Source organism: Macaca nemestrina, unplaced genomic scaffold, assembly GCF_043159975.1.
Source record: "Macaca nemestrina isolate mMacNem1 unplaced genomic scaffold, mMacNem.hap1 Scaffold_153, whole genome shotgun sequence".
NCBI lineage: Eukaryota > Metazoa > Chordata > Mammalia > Primates > Cercopithecidae > Macaca > Macaca nemestrina.
This window is the reverse complement of record NW_027257636.1, coordinates 18597-39932: the sequence shown is the minus strand read 5'-3', so window position 1 is coordinate 39932 and position 21336 is coordinate 18597. Positions and strand designations below refer to the sequence as shown.

The window sequence follows — 21336 nt, the reverse complement described above, 5'->3', positions numbered from 1 at the left end:
AAACTGGATTACCCTGACACTGGCAGCCTGCAGTGTGTGTATCGTCAAGCCCCCACGTCTGTGCCACCTGCAAGAGGAACACAAGCCCTTAGTCCCAGGTTCTCAGGACGGCCTGTGAGGTAGATGCTGGCACCTTCCCATCTCCCAGGGGAGAGGAGAGAAGGCCACGGTCAGGGCTTGCATATCAGGAGGGTCGGGATTCAAACCCCATCTGCCTCACAAAGCAGCCCTTACCATTCAAGTGACTTCTATCATCAGCCTTAAAATGTACCACAGTTACCAGCAATTCTGAGTGCTGTTCCTTGGGACATCATAAGCAAACATTTTGTTAGAAAGGTTTTGCCAAATCTGCTTTCAAAATCCTATGGTATGAAATGACTAATGAAAATTTGAGCTATGAAATAAAGCACATAGTTAAATGAATCCCAAAATGACTATCGCGAAGGAAGTTTTAACTTGAAGTGAAAAATATCCTCCAAATGACATCAGCCAGAATTATCTTCAATCATTACTGATCCCATATGCTTCAGGAATTATACAGCATCATCTCAGATATGAACTTAAAACCATTAGCTGAATGCACATTTCAGCACAACCAAAGTTCTGCTATAATAAGCACCACAGGCGTCTCTGGAGAGGATTTTAATTGGGACTACAAACGATGTGCACGATCGTGGTAAGAGGTTTCATGCTGGCTGTTCTCCAAGGTGCGACACAGAGAAACACCACTAACCTCAAAGACACCTGCTGCTTTGTAATGAGATGAGAGACGATGTGGACGGACTACTGTAAATATTCGAAAAGGAGAAACAATGCAAGGAAAGAATCGTATCAGTCACCCTTTACATTCTTAGAAAAAAACGATTTTTCTTTTGGGATGATTTTAAAAGAAAATGACATTTCTGGATTTTTTTTAACTTTTCTTTCTGAGACAGGGTCTTGGCTCTGTCGCCAAGATTGGAGTACAGTAGAGCAATAGCAGCTCACTGTAGCCTTAAGTGATCTTCCCACCTCAGCCTCCAGAGTAGCAGGGACCACAGGCACGCACCACCACACTCAGCTAACTTCTGTTATACAGATGGGGTCTTGCTATGATGTCCAGGCTGGTCTTCAACCCCTTGGCCTCAAGTGATCCTCCTGTCTTGACCTCACAAAGGTTTAGCCTAAGCGACCATGTCTTATCGGAAAACAGACATTAGAGCAAATGCATTTCTGTAAGATTTTCTACCTCTTTTCACTGGAGAAGAAGGTAACTTGCCTCCAAGGGTCGGAGACAAAGACGTTACTGCAGACAAGAGCACTGTGCATCCCGGGAACCGCTACACCACGAGGCACGGCCGTGCACACTGGACGCAGGAGTAACAAACGAGGCTAGCACAGGCCGATGCTGGCCCTCTCCAGAAGCAGGCCTATCCTTCCTCCTCTCCTCAGCCCCCTCTCCCTTCAGGCCTCAGTGGCTGCTGACAGGGGAGAGGCCACAACTAGAGGAGGCTCTCAACTCCACCAGGGACAGGAGTCCCGGACGCTGGGGACTCAACTGCTGTCCTCCGCATCCACCTCCTTCTGGTCCAGCCTTCTCAGGAGCCAGGCGTGGCCACTTTGACCCTCTTTTTCCCTTCTGTGGCTCCTACAAAAAACCAGTCAGAGTGCCCAGGCTGCCTTGCACTCCAGGGATACCTGGCACAGGCCCCCTGCATGTCCTTATCCAAGCTCCTGAGGCCAGAAGGGTCTTGCAATATTTCACTTTCCAGTTGACCATCCCCAGCCTGAAATCCAAAGTGCTCTAAAGAGCATTTCCTTCGAGTGTCATGAGGAAGCTCAGAATGTTTCAGGTTTTGGAGCATTTTGGAGTAGGGACTCTCAGCCTTAATTTGAACCTCTTCAAGGAAGCCACACACTGAAGCCCCCGATGTCCACCCTACACAATCCCAGCACACCATCTGAAGTCCTCAGCAACAGATTTTCTTTCTTCAAAAATAACCACAAGTCACAAACTCACACGCAATCACAGAAGGGGGTTGTGGACACCCACACAGATGATGAAATTTAACTGTCACATTTTTACCTAGGTAATTTAAACTCATTCCTCAAAACACACCTGTTTTACTGAGTTGCATTTTAAGGTGAACACACACAAATCATTTCAGGGAAACAAACGTCACTTTGGGCTGCGTGTGGTTTCTTGACTCCCGTGAATAACTCAGCGTTCACCCTCACTTCTGGATAAGGGAGACGATGCAAAGAAAACTGTTAAAACAAAGACATGAAAACAAGTTTAAGAAGGGTTTGAAAGGTTCCTCCTGTCCTCCTGGAGGGGAAACGAGGATGCCTGGAAAGCTCACGGGGGACAGGAGCACAGCCTCCTCGTTGTGTCATGGACGCTGCCTCACCAAGGGGAGAGGATGATGCCTGGAAGGCTCACAGGGGTGGGAGCACAGCCTCCTCAGTGCTTTCTACACTCAGCAGCTTCAGAAATTCCTGCAGAAGCAGAACACATCATGAGAACTGAGACTGGAACACCCCAAAGAAAGGGATGAGGGGTCAAAAAAAGCATTCGATCATTACCAAGGAGCGCGGGCATGAAGCCGCTTCAAAGACCGTGTGAGAAGTCACTCATAGGCGTTTCAGAAAATAAGGGTAGTGCGAGATTGCTCGATCAGCTCAAACAGGCTGCCGTCCCTCAGGCCATGAAGTCCCTGAGATGAGCCTGTCACTGAGCAGAAGTCACTCGCATCTCTGCCAGAGAAAGTACTACAAGCTGACACATAACCTCATGAAACCTAGGCTTCAGCCGGTCAACAGTGAGTCTGACATGGTACATCCCTCCAGATAGTTAAAGACCCCAGGGGTTCATCGGACAACCTCGAAGGGCTGTGTCTGTCCAGCTCCTTTTCCAAGTTCTGGATGATTTTTCCTAATGCACTATAAGCAGCATATTCCAATAGAGATGTAATTAACTGGATGGGTGTCCTCTTAATTTTGAAATTAGAAACACACTTGGCCAGGCACGATGGCTCATGCCTGTGATCTCAGTACTTTGGGTGGCTGAGACAGCTGGACTGCTTAAGTCCAGGAGTTCAAGTCCAGCCTGGGCAACATTGCAAAACTCCATCTCTACAAAAAATACCAAACTAAGTCAGGCATGGGGACACGTGGAACATGTGCCTGTGGGTCCTGGCTACTCAGGAGACTGAGGCAGGAAGATCACTTGAGCCTGGGAGGTTGAGGCTGTAGTAAGCTGTGCTCACACCACTGCCTGGGCAACAAAAAGGTTTTTTTGCCTGTCTCAAAAAAACCAAAGAGAAAAAGAATTATATACCTGACTAGGCCAAAATAAAAGAGGCCTTCGCTGCCTACATAAAGGGCTTTCAGAATTCACTTCCATCCTTAGGAAAGGGGGCCAACACCAGGCTGTGTCCCTTAAGATGCCCTGTCTCATATGGGAAAAAAAATCAAGAGAAATCAAATAAAGGCCATAAAATACATCAGTTTCAACACTAAAATTTGATAGTATGCTTTAAATTGAAGATAAGTTAAGTCACATTTCCAAACCTCTGAAAGCACGGTTACTGGGAGGGAATGGTTTGCAACACACAAACGCAGCTCTGTAAAAGTGCCCAGGCTGGATGAAGGCTCAAACGTCAGTGCAAGGAGAAAGTCTGAACAAACTCTCTCCTGCCCTGCTGCTGTCCTCTTCCAAAACACACTGTTTATCTGTCAGTTTAGAACAAGGCCTAGGGAGGTGGGAGGCAGGCCTGGGAGGGTCACCTAGCATCCAAGCTCCTCATCCACACAACTGCACGAGGCTGAGCTGAGCAGTACACACAAACACAACTAATTCTCCCCAAAAAGAAGACGGAAGGCAGCACACTGCCATGCCAGGCACCCTGCAGATGAGAAGATTGAGGGGAGCCAGAGGTACCTTTAATCTTGCTTGCATGGTGGAGGGAGAGGAATAATGCCACTCACTTGAGTGTTGCACAATTCTTTCTAGCACTGAGTGGCAGAAAACAAAAATTATAGATGCTTCCTCAGATAAATGTTTCTGAAGAACTGAACATAAATTACGTTCAGGAAATAGCATTATGAATGCCTCAAGTGCTTCTGTTTTCAATAATCCCAGAGTAATTCTATAAACCCGGGAATCAGTCTCACCCAACTCCAGGATCACAGCCCAGGTGACGTGGGCACACATATCCTGAAGCTCCAATACTCAACTAAAGTGGGGCGAGTGAAAATGATCCTGGGTATAATTTACACGGACACAGGAAGGTGGCTGAGCCCCAAACCCCTAAACCAGGAAGACCAGTGTCCTTCAGGGGCCTCACCTCTGTCCTTTCGCAGCCTCTGGGAACCACCACTCTGCTCTCTACTGACACAAACGCCCCTCCCAAGGTACAACACCAGGAAGATCATCATTCAAAACTGAGGAACGTGGCAGAACAAAGCTGTCAGGAGATTTTAATCACTAACACCACTTGTTACATGACCCAAAGATGATTAAAATCCCAGGCCCTTCAAGACTGAATGCTATCTATACTTAAATGCATTTCATCACCATATTGGGGGGTTATTCCTTTGTTTTGCTGCAAATATATCCAACTGCTGTAAAAGGAAAAGGCAATTTGTTAACGAAGCTTCTTGGAGTGTCTCAACAGGCCTCGAGGTAGGATAAAAGGCAGGACTTCCTGGCAGAAACGCTCAGCTCTGAGGTCAGGTGGAGTTCTTGAGCACCAACCAAGGCAAAATAAGGTCGAAGACCACACCACACTTTCCTCAATCACATCTTCATTCCACCTTTCCTTCTATTTCTCACGACTTCACTGGGAGAAATTGTGCTGAAAGAAAATGGAAACACACACATACATAGGAGACCCTACAGATGCTGAGAATGGGTGCAGCCATCACAGTCCGAATGTCCTTTCAGGGCCATCTGACCTGGCTGGGATCCAAGTATCCGAGGGCAGGATTGTATGTCAGACCCGTGAAGCCAAGATTACAGCCACTGAACGGCAGTTTTCCATCCCACGGAAACCGACCTTGGTAGGGGCTTCCTCGGGGACCACCGACCTCAAGCCAACACCCGTCAACTACTTCAACTAACCTAAATCATGGCAGACGCCTCCCTAGGCAGACCAGCCCTGCCCAAGTCCTGCTTCATGGCAAACCCTCCAGACAAACGTCCTTGGCCTCCTCCGGGAGGCTGTGCTCGGAAGGTGCCCTCTTTTACTTCTGTGGCTCTGAGACATTTAACTAGAGCCCAACACATTTCTTCCTGTTCACATAGTATTGAGTTAAAAGATTTTTATGAGTAAACTTTCACTGGGAAAAATACCATTTCAGGAGCCCCAGTGACCACAATGAAAATGTTTTTACCTTCCCTTACGTGACATCGGCAACGCCAGGTCCAGGAAACGTTCTGGATCTCAGATAATGGCAAATCCACTCATAGTAAGTCTTGGTCTTGTTTCACAAGCTATCAAATGCTGCCCAGAAGCAGGAAAAACCCCACAACGTGGCAGGGAGGGGCGACCAGCGTGAGTTCTAAGGCCAGACCACCCGGGTCTGCCGACAGCGTGGTGAGGGGCAAACAGTGCAGGGTCTAAGGCCAGACCGCCCGAGTCCCGCTGACAGTGTGGCTTCAGGAGTTTCCTAAACCCTCTGCTCTCCAAGTTTCATGTCAGAAAAATGCAGTGATAACCGTGTCCACCTCGTTTAAACATGTGTATATATACACACACATATATATATACTCCAAACCTACAGCCCTATAAAGGTCATTAATCCTAGTTATCCTCAAGGCATTGAGCGATCAATAATGAGCCATCCCCCTGGCTGCTGACCTGCCTCAGCCCCACCCTCCGGAAACCCCGCATCCACACCAGCCACACAGGATGAAGCCAGGGAAGGAGCAGGACTGTGTCTTGGGAACTTAAACTCTGGAAGCTGAGTTAAATCAGTGCCGCTCAAATCTTGTCACCAACTATCTTGTTAAATTGGGAGATTCCATCTCTGGGGATCTTGAAGGAACCTGAGGTTCTACATTGAGTGAGATGAGCACTCGTGCTGCAATGAGACGGCAGGGAAAGCAACCGAATCTGGGGTCGCAGCTGCCTGAGGCTTGGGTCCCACCGGGAAAGTGGCACCAGGGCCCTCAGGACAGTGGCGGAGGTCCCAGGAGGCAAGTCCCGGCGCAGAGACTCATGGACCCAAAGATTGCTCCAGGGCCAGGAGGGGCTGCTGCGCTGACAGCCACGAGGCAGGCAGCCTTCGAGCTCCTCCAGCTGCCATCCTGCAGGCAGGGAGGACAGTGTCCAGACCACCCTGGGGCTCCCCCCAGCCTGCCAGGCTGGTACTCTTACTCCAGCCACTGACAAGAGTCCCCATGTTGCAAGCTAGGTTGAAACAGTGCCTCAGGCCTCGGGGCACATGCACCCCCCTGCAGGGCTGGGATGGCTATTCCCACACATCCCCAACTCACAGCAAAACTTAAAAATGAAAGTTGGAAGATACAGCCAGGAAACCAATGCTCAAGAAGCAACTCCAGGGTGACTCTTCCTAGAGCTATTGCTATTGAACATCTTTAAAAACATTTCCAGGGTGACTTCCTAGAGCAATTGCTGTTGAAAATCTTTAAAATTCTTCATTTCAAAATTAGCTTTTATTACACTGTCTTCCCTATTCTACCAAGACTCTAGAAAACAAAACCATTACAATTTCCAATTCTATCTTATAGCAAGTTAGAAATACACGTTTCCTCAAAGGATTCTACATGTTTCCTTGGCAATATCCTTTCCACGCCCCGTACTACTGCCCACAACAGAGAAGGCTTTTCCAACTCAACCCAACCCAACCCAACCCAACCCAACCCAACCCAACCCAACCCAAGGGCCTTGAGACAGGCCCCTAACGAATTGTCTACAAACTCTTGAAACAGGCTTGCCCTGACAAATCATCTGCAAACTCCATCTTCCATTAAAAACAGTACCGAAAATGAGCATATTACCACTTTTTAAAAATTACTGTAAAGTGGACAGTGTTCAGTTCTGTGAATTTCGGCACAATATTCCCATAATCATCATCACACAAGCAGAACAGTCCAACAGCCCCAAACCCACTCACGGGGCCTCATAAGCATACCCTCCCATTCTCAGCAACCACCCTCTCCGTGTCCTCCCATGACTCGGGTCTATCTTTTGCGAGCGTTGTGGCAAAACACTCGCAAAATCACAATTTCCTGGGCATCGTGCTTGGAGGTGCACCCAGGGTGTCCTGTGATCAACAGCCAGGCCTCGGGGCTGCTGGGTATTTATTATTCCACATATGGCTGTGGCACATTGTAACCTGTTTTGGACAACCATAGACAGCGTTATTAACATCTGGGCACAGTTTTTCTTAAACATCAGATTCTGTTTCTCTAGGGTAAATACCCAGGATTGGGGTCACTGGGACCCACGTTTGTGTGAGTTCAGTTTTGTAAGAAACCGCCAAGCTGTCTGCACCGTGCTGAACCCCAGCATCGCACAGGAGTCCCGACTGCCGGTCCTCACCAGCACCTGGGGCTGTTGGAAGACCTTAGTCAGGCGGCTCCAGCAGGGGTGTGAACAAATTCACTGCGGCTTCGGTGCACATCTCGGTGCAACCAGTCATGCTGAAGGTCATTTCAGATGCTTTCGGGCCATCCTCCCGTCCTTCTCAGCGAAGCATCTGTTCAGGTCTCTTCCGCTTTTAAGTCAGGTGGTTTGTTCTCTGTCATGAGCCGTGGGAGTCCTGTGCATTCTGGATACGAGTCCTTTGCCGGCTGCATGGTTCGTAGACATCTTCTCCCCATCTATCGAAAATGTGTCTCTTCAATTCCCTAGGGGTGTCTTTTATATTAGAAGTTTAATTTTGATGAGTCTTACCTACTTGTTTTCTTCCTTGATTATGGATCATGGTATGGCTAAGAGCTCTCACCCTAGGTCTCCACAATTTCCCTTTCTTTTGTAGTTTGGTATTTTACATTCAGGCCTATGGTCTACCTTAATTTTCATACAGGAATTTCTCCCTGTTTTCACTCTTTTGCATACAGCTGTCCCATAATTCCAGCACCATTTGTTGAAAAGACTCAAATTCCACTGAACTGCTTTTGTGTCTTTGGATCTGTTCTGGACTCCACTCTGTCAGCTGACCCGTGTGTCCATCCTGAGCATAATTTATGACTTTAGTGGCTGTCTCTGTGAAAAAAAGTAACTCTGTCTGGAAGCAAAAACTACATTAGAAGTGCTCTAAATAAGATTCTTCCTGTTGTCAGGAGAGCAAAGCCACTGCCCTAAGCAGAGGTGAGGCCTCAACAGCTCCCAGGCACAACCTTAACACACAATGGGGAAGGGAATTCATTTCAAGGGCCACAACGTGAGACCAGCATAGCCATGAAAACTGCAATAATTTCACAACAGAATGAAATTCATAAAGAATTGCTGAGAAGCGTGTGATAAGTTACATAAATCACTGTTCCTTAAATTCTGACGGTTGACTAGAACAGAAATAGCTTCACGGTACAGTTCAAACAGGAGAAAGGTAGGTAGGGGTGGTTTCCACACCACACAGGGCCTGCAGGAAAGGGACACTCTTCCTCTAAATGGGAGATCCCGGGAGTGATGTGATAAGCCATGGTGAGAGGCAAGGAATTGTGCAAGCCGGACTCGCGGCCTTGGCCCCACCACGGAGCCTGTGTCCATGAACGACGAGGCTCAAATGTCAGGCTGGGGCAACCGAGGCAGTTATCAGGGGACAAGAAAACGAGCGCACGGTGGAGGCAAAGGTCTGATATCGCGCGGCAACTTCGAGTCCAGTGGGACAAACTGACTCAAAATACAGGTTTCAAACATCACCACAGAGAGCTATTCCTCGGCTCTGGAAAGGCTAAGTGACTAATGCCCACACTGAGCATCTGCTCCCAGAGACGACCCTGGTGACCTAAGGCCCAGCTGCTCCGAACCCGCCCCGAACCTCAATGAGGAACTTTGTTGGTATCTTACAGCACATTGACATGTTCCCTTAAAATCTGGTATTTCATCAACAATGCAGGTGCCAGCTTTGACTCATACACATTTCGATTAAACAAGATAATTTACACCCTGACCGTGCCAGGTAAGAGGTTTACTACAATCTTTAAACAGAGCCAGAGGCTACAGTCTGCTCCTACACAACACCATGTCTCTACAAGTTCGATGAGTTTTTACTTTCCATGTCTTCACTTGCCTAGTGCTAGAAAGCAGATTAAAAACAGAAGGAACCCAGAAACACTATTGAATGAGACTCAAATATCTTGCAGTCATCATCGAGATGAGATGTTTATTAAACAGAAATGTTCTCCCCTGTAGAAAGCAGCACATATCAACACGCACCGATAACTGTCGCCAGCATTCCAGATCATCTTCCCTTCCATGGCCACAGTGCAGGGCAATGGACCACGCACACCTGCAGACCTACGGAAAGCGGGGTGACACGGCCGATTCTTGTAGCGAGCAGGCCAGGGTGCACTCAAAGAGCATCTCTTTCCAGAGGTCTGCCATGGAAAGTTACACATTTATTCCACGAGTTAATGGCACTGCACCGAACATTTCTGTAAGAGTCTCTAAGCAAGTATTTCCTTCTGCCTACAATGGCCCGACACAAACTGAAAAAGCTCTTGGAGCTGCCAAAGACTTCAGTATCCCCTTAACTATTGTCATGCACATCCATGTGAGGAGACCACCAAACAGGGTTTGTGAGCGCAACATGGCTGTTTATTTAACCTGGGTGCAGGCGGGCTGAGTCCAAAGAGTCAGCGAAGGGAGCTAAGTGTGGGGCCGTTTTATAGGATTTGGTTAGGTAAAGGAATATTACAGTCAAATGGGGGTTGTTCTCTGGCGGGCAGGAGTGGGGGTCACAAGGTGCTCAGTGGGGGAGCTTTTTGAGCCAGGATGAGCCTGGAAAAGGAATTTCACACACACACAAAAAATCATCGCTTAAGGCAAGGACTGGCCATTTTCACTTATTTCTGGTAGAATGTTATCAGTTAAGTCCAGGCAGGGCATTTGCACTTTTGTGATTCTTCAGTTACTTCAGGCCATCTGGGGGTATATACGTGCAAGTCACAGGGAACGCGATGGCTTGGCTTGGGCTCAGACGCCTGACAACTACAGTCTTTACTTTTAAGGTGTGGGGTAAGATCATATAATCCCCATCTAAGCTCCTGATGCTGTGTGTGGCATCCAGCAACAGCACGTTCCATTCCTGGATTACATTTGACTCAAGAGTCCACAGTGAGAACGATTTCTGGTGAATGAAACACCAGGCAGGAGGGTGATTCCGCTGGGCAGCTCTTCACACACAGCCCAGGAGCTGAGGGGAGAGGAAGAGGCCCACGGGCGTCCACCGTGCTCACGCCCCCTTGGAATGCGCCCCACTCCTGGAGACCCGGACCCAAGGGAAATCTGACCTGAAAATGGGCAAACCCTCACTTTGCAGAGGGACAGGGACTCGGGGCCACAACTTGACCTCAGAGCAACACAAGTGCAGACAGCACCCCAGGACACCCTCTCCACCCAAATTCAAGGAGGAAAACCAACGCCCCGCCCCCTTGCGGAAACCCCTGGCTGCTGGAGAAGACGCCTGCCGGCGTGTGCAGCCTCACCCGTCCCACGTTCCGGGCTCAGCACCTGTGCTTCAGCCCTGGCACTGCTCGCCACACCCACAGGTGTGCCAGGAGGGGCAGGTCCTAAGGTCTCCACTGCACCAAAGCCTGCAAGGCAAAGGGGCAGCTCCCTCCAGCAGGAGTCCAGGAGCACACACTGCACCAGCGTCAAGGCATGAGAATTATCCCCTCGGTCTCCGAGTCTCCAGTCTGTTGCCCGCCACGGTCTTCTGCCAACGGCGAGGCCCAAGCTGGGCGGCACATTTGGTTCTCACCATTTCCCTTGTCAAATCAATACTGCAAACATATCCAATTCATCCTGTCACTAAAAATGAAATAATCCGCCATCTCCATCACAGATGATGCAATCAGGTTTTCATTACCGGGTTTTTGTTTTGTTTAGTTTTTTGGTTTTTTTCTATTTTGAGATGGTGTTTCTGCTCTGTCGCCCAGGGTGGAGTGCAGTGGTGCGATCTTGGCTCCCTGCAACCTCTGCCTCCCGGGTACAAGTGATTCTCCTGCCTCAGCCTCCCAAGTAGCTGGGATTACAGGTGCCTGCCACCATGCCCGGCTAATTTTCATCTTTTCAGTACAGACGGGGTTTCACCATGTTCACCAGTCTGGTCTGGAACTCCTAACCTCAGGGGATCCACCTGCCTCCTTCTCTCAAAGTGCTGGAATTACAGGCATAAGCCACCACTCCCGACCATTACTGGTGTAATTTCTAAGCCACTCTCTCACACCCACTCCCTTTTTTTTTTTTTTTTTAAGAACCAGCTTTATGCCTATATTTTTTCCAAGAGAACCAGTTACCCCATTTCAAGTACAAATAAGACACAGTGTTTAAAAACCAAAAATGCCCATTTGCACAGAAGTCTCCAAATACCCATTCGATTTAAGCCTTGAGAATAAGATCAAGCTGTTGGCTGAATACAACTTCCCTTTCCATCTGTCTGCCTGTGAGTTAGACACAAGGATGAAGCCACGAGCTAGGGACATAAAGGCAGGAACCAAGGTAGCGGAGACTCCAAATAAAAGCTGGAAGACCAACACAAATGCACCACACCCTGCACACCCTCCTCCTCTCCTTCCTTTTCAGAATTTCCAGAGGATGAAACAGGGACCTTCTCAGACTTCCCACGATGCAGGCGGCCAGAGGGGAAGGCGGCGGCAGCCTGAATGAGGCGACCGGGAAATCACATTCCACAAACAGAAATTCTCCATGTGCTTTACATCCTCTGTCTCTGAAGAACTATGCCAGGCTAACAGTCGCTAGAAAACCGCATTCAAGTGTCATTTCCCATTTCAAGCAAAGAAAACAGTGGTGGGGCATGAGGGAAAAACATAGCCATGTGTTCTGGGCTATTAAATAAGGTTTTTTCTGTTATAAACGTATAATTTTACATTCTCAGATTTCTGTATAATTGATATGCTTCCTAATTAGCAGACATAGTAATAAAAAGTGAATTCCAAGTGTAAGATCGGAGGAACCGTTCACATGGCTTCAGGTTCTGCTACTGTGTTTCAACTTAAGAAAATGGTTCTGTGTGTTGGTAACAAGGCCTGAGAGTCTGTGTGAGAGTCTGTGTGGCTGTAATCAGGGTTCGTGTTGGCTCCCTAGCAGAGGATGTTACACTGTTACATTATCTTCTACAAAAAATCCTGAAAAAATGAAGGCTGAATAGACATACACACCCTCCCAAAATAATCCAAATGTCCACTGATATGAAAAACAGATGAATTACGGCTTCCATCGTGGAATATTCTTCAGCAGTGAAAACAAACTATAGCCACAGGTGCCAACTAGGATAAAGACAACCTTTTAAACACGCTTAAAGTGAACTGACTAGGCAGAATTCCTTGATTACAGGCATCTGCTCCAAAAGGGTACTGTTATTAATCCTGTGATGTAGAATGATAGTTAGCAACCCTGTTTCGGGGCACATCTAGAAAAAAGCAAAATAATGACTACACAATTTTAAATTCTTTGTAAATTATAACTATTACTATGAAGATTCTAAAAATGTGAAAATCTTCCCAACTGTTATTGGACACGCTTCAAAATAAATACCCTGGCATTGCTTGCCACACCCACAGTTGTGCCAAAATAAATGAAAATATAGCCCAAGGTAGTAGAACTGAAACCTGAAGATGTACGAGCCGTCCCTGTCTCGCTATCTATACATCGGGTAGAAATTTAAGAGCAGGTAGTGACACTGCAATGCAAGGCTCAAACCAACTGGGTATTTGGAAACTTCTATGCAAAGTGGCATTTTCGGTTTTTAAACACGGTGTTATTTGTACTTCAAACAGGTAACTGTTTGGTTCCCTTGGAAAAAATATAGCCATAAACCTGGTTTTTTTAAAAAAATACGGGAGTGGGTATGAGAGAGAGTAGCTTAGAAATTTTAAAAGTATCAGCAGGGAGCAGTGGCTCATGCCTGTCATCCCAGCACTTTGAGAGGTAGGCCCAAGGGGCCTTTGAGGACACTGGTCTCCTCTGCTGCCTGCCTGCTGGACTGACCCCCCAGGACATTCACTGGGTTTCCACCCCGTCTCATTCAACATCCCAAGGGTGGTCTTCATCCTCGTCTGGGGCTCAGCTCTGCCCCAATTTCCTAAATCTCTGCCTTCAGAGCCTGAAAACACCCACGCCCAGGGTCACCCTAAGTCCACGTTTACCCCAGAGAGTCCCCATTTTATGTTTTCCAGGCATCGCCTTAGTGATAATTTATCCTGTAAATTCCAACTGCCTTCACACCTCACCCCTGCTGTCTCCCAGCAGAACCCACTCAGATGCACATGCCCCAGACCCCACACCCAGGTCTGTGCGTGCTGCCCTGCTCTGCCCATGTGGGGACCACCTCTCTTTCTTGAGGAATCAGCTGGCGATCATCTCCTTGTGGAGGGCTGCCCTGACTCCAACTCTCTCCAGCAAAGGCAGAAGCCATCCTCGGTACTTCCCCAAAACTCAGGCCAAGTATGAAGATGGCGCAGATGCTAGCTGTGCCTGGGATGCCATGGGCAGGGTCCCCAGATGCTCTGCACATGGCCCGGGGCACCGCCTGAACACAGCAAGTGCTGAAGAAATAAAACTGACGTGCACTGACCTCTGATAGGGCCTCCTTCACCATCCACATCTGTCTCCCCTCTGGACAGTAAAATCCACAAGACACAGAGGGCTTGTCGCTCATCTTCAAACTCCCAGGGTCACCCTGGTAGGTAAAGGGGACTCAAATGTCTTCTGAAGGAAGCGACTGGTTAGCTGCCAAGTTAAAGGGCCTCTGAAATTCAGAGCTCTGCATAGCAGTCCAGCACACTTTATTATGAATGACTCCAACCACAGCAGAAGTGGCCGTGGAACCAGTGCTAACCAATTCAGGGTTTGTTCACTGTTTCTCAGTTCATTATCACAACGCATTCTCACAGAGCAGCTGCGCACAGATCCTCAGACATCTACACAGAGTGGGACGATGGCGCCAAGTCACGTCAACGTCCTGTTGCAGACTGGGAGACAGCAGTCAGACACGGACCCAGGTAGAGCACAGACCTCGCGTTAAATCGGCTCCGTGTAAACAGCACTCCCTGCCAGGCCCTTTCCTATCTGCACAGCTTCTACAAATTCAACTCTCGCACCTGACACCTAAGAATACTGCACACCCCCATGTGAATCCCCTACTCACCTCCCAAAATGATCCGCCATGGCCGAGTACAAAAACTTTCAACATAAGGGAACTGGAGGGCATGTGGGGCTTTCTCGAGTCCCTGCTGCCTCCTGATGGGAGGGCCCAATGCTTCACACCCCTAGTGAAGGGCGGGTCTCTTCGGCCCCCAGGCTTTGACCTGGAGCTTAAATCAGCATTAACTAATTTCACCTTCCAGGACCAACTTCAAAGGCCTGCAAAGCCAGAGAAGGGAGAGGAGATGGAACACGCCCTCACCTCAGATCTGCTGCAAGCACACACTTCTCAGATGCGTCCCAAGGTGCACAGCGTGTCCGATGCCTGTTTCACATCCACCGACCTGCAGGTCTTCTATGTGGCATCAGCCTCCTGGGCACTGGGAACAAGAGGTATAATGGCAAGTCCCTTCTGCAGCAAAGCTGAGGCAAAGGGACCCAACACATTGGAACTGACCTTTTTCTGACAGTATCAAAACAGAAGGAAAATACTGTACAGTCAACTCCCCCTCACGCAGGTTTATTTACCTGTGACTCAGAGGCCATGACAGAGAACTTCAGGTTCTTACCGATTCCTATTTTCCCCATCCAGGAAGCCTTTGTTTTTAATATCGTACGAACTTGCCATTTTGTAGGCCAAAAACAGCAAATACTGGCAGTTTCCTACAGTTCAACTGAATAAAATATGATCATGGCCTTTTGTGAAACCATGAAGAAAAGGTGGATATCTCAATATGTGTTTCCAGACTGGCTTTGTTCCTGAAGCGGTAACTCTGTTCACTCAGGATATTAGACACTGAAGAATAAACATCAATATCCCACCAAGAAAACCAAAGGAATGAAATAATTTTGCATCCACCTTGGAACCTTTTTAGGACAAGGCAGGACACAAACTTCTAAAAAGCTGCAATTGTCCCTCTGTATACACAGGGACATGGATTCCAGAACACACCCCGAGTTTACCCAAATCTACGTATCCACAGGACCCCACGGCCACCCTATGGAACCACATGTAGGAAACGTCGGCCCTCCACAAAGCCAGGTTTTTTCAGTAAGGGTTTGGTTGGAAAAAAAATTAACATAAGTGATCCTTCGAAGCTCAAAACCCATGTTGTTCAGGGTCAGCTGCATTTATTACTTGTGTCATATCTGAGGCCTGAAAGCCATCATTCTCGATACCTTAATGTGACGGTTAACAAACTAACTGTTCCGATTAGAAAGAGGAAAAAGCTTATTTTTAAGCTGACAATGAGAGTGGATGCGGCTACGGTGAACGGAGAACAGACCTAAGCAAGCACCAAGGCTGGGGTGACTGCCTGTGCTCAGACCCACCAGGGCCTGTTCTTCCATCTCCCTCTGCTGAAAGGGATAACCTCCTTCTCCCCCACGACTAAAGGGCCTTTTTAAAATATTCACACGAGAAGTGCTATGAAAAGCTGAAAGGTCACAGATAACATTTTTAAAAATAAACATTAACGTAAGCATTTAATTTTTGTATAAGGAGTAAGGAAAGGATCCAGTTGCAGCTTTCTACTTATGGCTAGCCAATTTTCCCAGCACCATTTATTAAATAGGGAATCCTTTGCCCATTTCTTGTTTCTCTCAGGTTTGTCAAAGATCAGATGGCTGTAGATGTGTGGTATTATTTCTGAGGACTCTGTTCTGTTCCATTGGTCTAGATCTCTGTTTTGGTACCAGTACCATGCTGTTTTGGTTACTGTAGCCTTGTAGTATAGTTTGAAGTCAGGTAGCATGATGCCTCCAGCTTTGTTCTTTTGACTTAGGATTGTCTTGGAGATGCGGGCTCTTTTTTGGTTCCATATGAACTTTAAAGCAGTTTTTTCATACGAAAATTAATTCAAGATGGATTAGAGACTTAAATGTTAGACCTAGTACCATAAAAATCCTAGAGGAAAACCTAGGTAGTACCATTCAGGACATAGGCATGGGCAAAGATTTCATGTCTAAAACACCAAAAGCAACGGCAGCAAAAGCCAAAATTGACAAATGGGATCTCATTAAACTAAAGAGCTTCTGCACAGCAAAAGAAACTACCATCAGAGTGAACAGGCAACCTACAGAATGGGAGAAAATTTTTGCAATCTACTCATCTGACAAAGGGCTAATATCCAGAACCTACAAAGAACTCAAACAAATTTACAAGAAAAAAACAAACAACCCCATCAAAAAGTGGGCAAAGGATATGAACAGACATTTCTCAAAAGAAGACATTCATACAGCCAACAGACACATGAAAAAATGCTCATCATCACTGGCCATCAGAGAAATGCAAATCAAAACCACAATGAGATACCATCTCACACCAGTTAGAATGGCGATCATTAAAAAGTCAGGAAACAACAGGTGCTGGAGAGGATGTGGAGAAATAGGAACACTTTTATACTGTTGGTGGGATTGTAAACCAGTTCAACCATTATGGAAAACAGTATGGCGATTCCTCAAGGATCTAGAACTAGATGTACCATATGACCCAGCCATCCCATTACTGGGTATATACCCAAAGGATTATAAATTATGCAGCTATAAAGACACATGCACACGTATGTTTATTGCGGCACTATTCACAATAGCAAAGACTTGGAATCAACCCAAATGTCCATCAGTGACAGACTGGATTAAGAAAATGTGGCACATATGCACCATGGAATACTATGCAGCCATCAAAAAGGATGAGTTTGTGTCCTTTGTAGGGACATGGATGCAGCTGGAAACCATCCTTCTTAGCAAACTATCACAAGAAGAGAAAACCAAACACCGCATGTTCTCACTCATAGGTGGGAACTGAACAATGAGATCACTTGGACTCGGGAAGGGGAACATCACACACCGGGGCCTATCATGGGGAGGGGGGAGGGGGGAGGGATTGCATTGGGAGTTATACCTGATGTAAATGACGAGTTGATGGGTGCTGACGAGTTGATGGGTGCAGCACACCAACAAGGCACAAGTATACATATGTAACAAACCTGCACGTTATGCACATGTACCTTAGAACTTAAAGTATAATAATAATAAATTTAAAAAAAAAAAAAACGTAAGCATTTAACAAGCCCATTACGATTTAAAGGAAAAAAAAAAACGGTATTAAGTTCCTGGGTGCAGGGGCTCATGGCCGTAATCCCAGCACTTTGGGTGGCCGAGGTGGGCGCATCACCTGAGGTCAAGAGTTTAAGACCAGCCTGGCCAACATGGTGAAACCCCTTCTCTAACGAAAATACGAAAATTAGCCAGGCATGGTGGCGGAAGCCTGTAGCCCCAGTTACTTGGGAGGCTGAGGGAGGAGAATCACTTGAACCCGGGAGGGAGAGTTTGCAATGAGCCAAGATCGTGCCATTGCACGTCAGCCTGGGCGTTGAGTGTGAAACTCCATCCCAAAAAGAAAAAAAAATATAAAGTTTTCCTTCCAATGAACCTATCATTCAGCCACCAAGGTATCCTATAGCTACTTATTCAGCCATGAGATACACCACAGGCGATATAGGCGAACAGGACACAGTTCTTCCCTGAAAGAAGGCTGCACCCTCAACAGAAGGGAGGCACATACTCCGAATGGAATCGGCATAGGAAACAGATGCTGCTGCAGGTTGAACTGGCTGCACAGAGCACCCACTCAGGTGTCTGAGAAACAAGGAGCCGCTGGTGCCATCACCTTCCATACCTGAGCTGGGACAGTGGGGAGCCTGTCATCACCAGGGACAAAGAGCCCCAGAACCACACAACGAGCTTACAAACTCACCAAGGCGATGACTGAGCAATGTGTGTGGAGTGATGCGAACACGCAGATGTCAGGGCCACGCGCGGCATTGGTTTTGTGCATCAACCTGAGCATGCCCGGGGTGCCCAGATGGCTGGTTCTGCATTATTTCTGTGTGAGATGCATGTTTGTCTCTGGACTGAGTGGAGACCCATCCTCGCCGGTGTGGGGGGCACCACCCTATCCCCCCAGGGCCCGAGTAAAACAGCAAGGCGGGGAAAACTGGGTTCACTCCACCTGTCTGGCTGATGGGCCAGTGACATCTGTCTTCTGCAGCCCGTGCTCCTGGGTCTCAGCTCCTCAGACCCTGGTCGGATCTGCAACCTCCGCTTCTCAAGTCTTCAAGCCACACCGTCTCAGGACTATAGCTTGCAGGCTGTGGGTCCTGGGGCTTCTTGGACTCTGTAGCCCCTGCAGCAGGCCTCGCCCTGGAGACACACGCACACCTGGCTGGCTGTCTCTCTGGAAGCCCTGACTAAAAGTCGCCCCTAAAAGTGGTCTTCAGGGTTTCTTTCTAGCCCTAAGATCCCAGCGCCCCTCCTACAATTCTAGGCGGAAAGGTGAACGGAGACCAATGGACAGAGGTGTGTGCGAGGACACGCCAGGCAGCAGCACTGGGCAGGAGGGCACTAACGCTCACTAAGCAAAGAATCAATGCTGCTTGCCACAAAAATGAGAGCAGTAAAGATTTCTTCAAACAGAAATGAGTTTGTTTCATGATTTGCTCTTAATACATAAGAAAGCATAAAAGTAGGCCTATTAACAATTACGTAAGTCTTTACAGGCCCTTGAACTACTTCTGTCCCTTTGTGTTTTTATAGAAAATAAGCCTGAGGTTAAAGAGAATAACGTCACTGGCCACAGCTGGGGCCACGCGAGGACACAGCTTATACCCCTGAGGTCCCTGGGTGCCCCATATCCTTCCCTTGCTATTTATGGAAATATGGGAGAAACCAGGAGGTCTGAGCGTGGACATGGCCGTGCTCCCAGGGGCCGAGGAAAGCACCCATCTGTCCAGTCTTCCCTCCACCCCGCGGTTTCCTCTTACTCAGACTCTTGGGCTGACGTGGCTCATGCACTCAGCAGCGCCATCATTAAACGTTTAGCTTTGCATCACGAGGGCCTCCTCTGGCCTCCTCTGACCACTCCTCAACCTGCAGTCAGCACTAGTCTGCAGGACACGCGTGGACAAAGTTGATGGATCACGGCCCCCAACGAGGAAGGTGCCAGGCAAGGAGTCGGAGAGCCGGGGATGGAGCAGCCCTCACCCAGGGAGGCGAAGGCCAACAGCGGCCACCACCGAGGGCCTCCCTTCCCACCCTGAGGGCAGCTCACCCAGGGAAGCGAAGGCCGACACCGGCCACCACTGATGGCCTCGAGGGCTCTCCCCACCCAGAAGGCAGCTTCGATCACATTTCCCATAGCACCAAGAGACCCCTGTATTGAGCACAAACCTTTCCAACCTTCGAATCAATAAGGAATCACAACACAGACATTCCCTCAATCCAAATGGCCAGCCCACAAAACAGACACGCAATTATACACATTTCTTGTGGGAAAATCAGTCAGTCCCTGGGGCCTCGCGCCAGGGGTGGGGGAGCATCATGGGGAGACGCCCCAGCCCCAGCCTGGTTCCTCCCTCTACAGCTCCTTTTCCCTCCTCTTCCCCCCACCCCTTCCCACCCCCTCCTAGCCTCAGAGGCTCCTTCCTCAAATTCTTTCCCCTTGATGAAGTCATTCATGCCCAAACTACAAGGCAAAGTCATGGGGGCTCAAGAGAAAATCCATACCGTGGCTCGCGTTTTAGATTCTCTTAAGTTTGAGAATAACCAAGCAAGAATCTTTGGCATGTGAATGTGGTCTGAAGGCATCTGAGCACAATGCCCGGCACTGGCCCGGAGTGGATCATGGGTGTCTCGGACATCTTCGCAACTCTACACCAATTATTTTGAAACACACCAGCAGAATAGAACCATGTGAATAGCTGCTTCTTAGTTAAAAGTAGGAAGAGACTCCAAAAGCTGCCCTCAAGGAACATCCTTCCCACCAGGAGTTTTCTGCATCGGGCCCTTCAGGCACAGGCAAGGCCCCCGGGCCCAACTCCCTCATCCCTGCGTCACAAAGCAGCAAAGACGGTGGGGAATAAAGCAAATGAAAGAGTCAGTCCCGCCCAAAATGGGCTCCAGAAGCCACAGCCACTCTCCCAGTGTGGGAGCCAAGTTCAGAGACCTGGAAACACCAGCGTTCCCAGGGAGGAGGGCAGAACAATGCCATTTCCCTCTAGTTTAGGGAGACACCACCCCACGTCCTCTAGCCTTGATAGAAGAGAGACTTCACATAAATGATTTCAATGACTCCACCACACACAGAAAGTGGGCTAAGGGCTAACACACCCATATAAATGCCTGGCAAAAACACATTAAATGAACACACAGATAAGCAAGGTTCTCCTGTTATCCACCAAATATTCAGAAACAAATCCAGTAAGCAATCTCTTTGCAATCAAAAGACCAATTCAGAGGTGCAGATTAAAAATAAACATACAACTGAACCCTTAATACACCAAGAACCAATTTCCACGGAAGTGTTATCACATCACCACCTCCCAGCTGAAGGAAGCAGCACTGGCCACTGACCAGCTGTTCACTCATGGGTCAGTGAACGAAAGACAGTGCTGTCCAGGACAACGATGAGATGTTAACCTGAAAAGGGCAAAATTGCAGAGGCTGGAGGGACCTCTCAGGTAACCTGGCCCCCTCAGTGGACAGAGGACCCCCGTGGGGCCACAGAGCCCAGAGCTCCAGTGTGTTCGGGGAAAGCACTCAACTGCAAACCTGATGATGTCCGAATGCCTTCTGCCCTTCTGCGTCTCTGCCCCACTAACAGGGAATCCGTGAATGCTAAGGAAATGTAACTCATTTTACAATATATGTAGATTTTTAGCAAATTAAAGATAAACAGTGACAAACTTTGAGAATTAACCAAAATATAGTTCAGTGAATGCCCAAACTCATAGCTAGTCTCCAAGAGGTGATAAGCTGTGTGTGGTGGTTAACGCCTGTAAATCCCAGCAGTTGGGGAGGCTGAGGCAGGAGAATCACTTGAGCCTAGAAGGTTGGGGTTGCAGAGAGCTGTCATTGTACTACTGCACCCAGCCTGAGAAACAGAGTGAGACTGTCAAAAACAAACAAACAAAAACAAATTAAAGGAGTTCAAATGAAC

At 48.1% G+C, this 21336-nt stretch overlaps 1 long non-coding RNA gene across 1 annotated transcript in view; it reads right to left on the bottom strand.

Moving 5' to 3' along the window:
- Positions 1 to 641: 641 nt before the first annotated feature.
- LOC139361302 (uncharacterized) overlaps positions 642 to 21336 on the bottom strand; it is a 38024-nt gene continuing 17329 nt past the window's right edge. The window contains exons 2-3 of the long non-coding RNA XR_011618845.1: positions 14602 to 14719; positions 642 to 2247 (exon numbers count right to left, since the gene is read on the bottom strand). This is a non-coding gene — a long non-coding RNA (uncharacterized lncRNA). The remainder of the gene's footprint in view (positions 2248 to 14601; positions 14720 to 21336) is intronic.